This window comes from Neltuma alba, unplaced genomic scaffold, assembly GCF_004799145.2.
Source record: "Neltuma alba isolate B1F8T4 unplaced genomic scaffold, ASM479914v2 tig00011541_pilon, whole genome shotgun sequence".
Lineage (NCBI taxonomy): Eukaryota > Viridiplantae > Streptophyta > Magnoliopsida > Fabales > Fabaceae > Neltuma > Neltuma alba.
In genome coordinates this window covers 132,621-134,778 of record NW_021636203.1, presented here as the reverse complement: position 1 = coordinate 134,778, position 2,158 = coordinate 132,621, and positions in this window count along the sequence as shown.

The following is a 2,158-nucleotide window of genomic DNA, read 5'->3' as shown; positions in this document are numbered from 1 at the left end:
CAACCATTACGCTTTCTAAAAAAGCGCACTATTTTTTTTAACACGACAGACAGATATCTGATTTCTGATTATTCTACGTAGCTTTTGAAAATAATCAGATACAATAATTGAAAAAAAAAGTATATCATGAAAATATAGATATACACGGAGATATCATTATAAAAAAAAATTAACCAAATAATACTTTTTTATAATTGTAACAAAATGCAAAATTATTTCTGCTTTTTACAAAATATTTATTTAGTATATCATTTTTTTCGTGAAATCTCTAAACTATATAAATTAATCCACTTATTTTCTTTTTAATTTAAACAAACCGTCGTCTGATTTTGGCTATATAATTAATTAATAGATCAACCACCTCATGTCACCCTAGGAAAGAAGGGGGGAAGGGAACTTGGATGCATATATACTACCTCCAATTTTTAATATAAGAATTACTTGGAAATTTGATTGGGTTTTAAATATAAGATTTCAATCAATTTTATCTCCTAAATTTATAATTTACTCTGTAAAAGTATCTTTATTGATTATATATGTCAATGGGTTTTCATCTAAGAATAATCATGATTAAAAATTGTAATTTAGAAAAATCAACTCATATTTCTGATAAATATAACTAAAATAATTAATTTTCTTAATTTACTCAAATTAATAAAGTGGTTCTTATTTTGCTCAAAAAAAAAATAAAGTGGTTCTTATATTGAGCAGACACAAGGGTTCCATCACTACCGGACGTTAGACTCTCCGACATAAATATTGCAGATGAAGCCACAACGCTTCCACCACTACCAGACATTAGACTCTCCATATATATTGATAGGGCACGAGCAAGCCCACACGGCAGATTAGCAAAGGATGAACCAGAGGAAGCCTTTATCGAACTTACTGGAAGCCCTGCGAGATGGGATGCAAGACTTGCTAAGGAAGGGCTTGCAGGGGCAGCAAGGGCCAAGGCTAGTAACAAGGAAGAAGAACTTGCAGAGTCATACGAGCCTGAGGAGGAGGAGGAGACATCACATGCGGCTGGGACGATAGAGGAAGAAGGAGGCCCTATTGAGGTAGGGAAAATGACAGAACAGGGGTATAAACTGTACGAAGCTATATTTAAAAACCAATGGGAAACTGCAAAAGTATTGTTAGAGAAAGAGCCAAATGCCTTAACCTCAAAGATTACTGCTACAGGCAAAACACCATTTCATTTGGCTGCCTTGTTTGGGCACGTCCACATGGTGGAGGAGTTGCTGAAACTGTTGGAGAATCCAGAATTCCTAGAAACCGTTGATGGTTTGGGCCATACCCCACTCTTAATTGCCACTGCCACTGGAATCACTGAGGTTGCCAAATGCCTAGTGGGCAAGAATTCCAAACTACTTGGCATTCCAAACCCGATCAATGAACTTCCCGTTACATTGGCTTTTCTCAATGGTCATCATGAAATGGGACGTTATCTTTATAAGGAAACTCCATTGCAATTCCTCCAACCCCACAAAAACCAATGTCTTGGTCCTACTCTTCTTCGGTGTTGCTTCGAAACACAATGTTTCGGTAGGTATTAATAATTTTATATAGGTTAAGAAAATTAGTTAAAATTAGTTAATATTTTTTAAAATGTTAAATTATCTCGATCAAGTTTATGAATTAGATGAGATTGTTTATTTATTTAGGTAATATCAAATCACATAAGGGTCTTATAACAATTTAGCAATGGAGAATATTATCCAAGTACTCCTCTACTCTCAAGCCTATATTTTATTTCTTCTTATTTTTGTAGTGTTATAGTATATATTCAATCGCATAGAGCATAATGTGTTTTAGTAGTCATTCGGCCCTAAGTGTAGAAGCTAGTTAAAGAGTTGATTTTTATTCTACGTATAGAATCTTAATCCTTTTTATCTTTTAGGTTTATTATTTTTTTTCTAAACTACTCTATAACATAATCATGTTATATTTGCTAGAATTAAGTAATTCATTTAGTTTTCTTAATTTACCCAAATTAATATAATGGCTTTTACGTTGTGCACAAGGAGAGATCATCTTTTTGCCAATAGTAATTGTCAATTTATTAATTGAACATATATGATATACAGATATTGCTTGCCACTTGCTTTGTCAATGCCCAGAATTGCTTCTTGCGCGTGATAAGGAGCATTGGAAG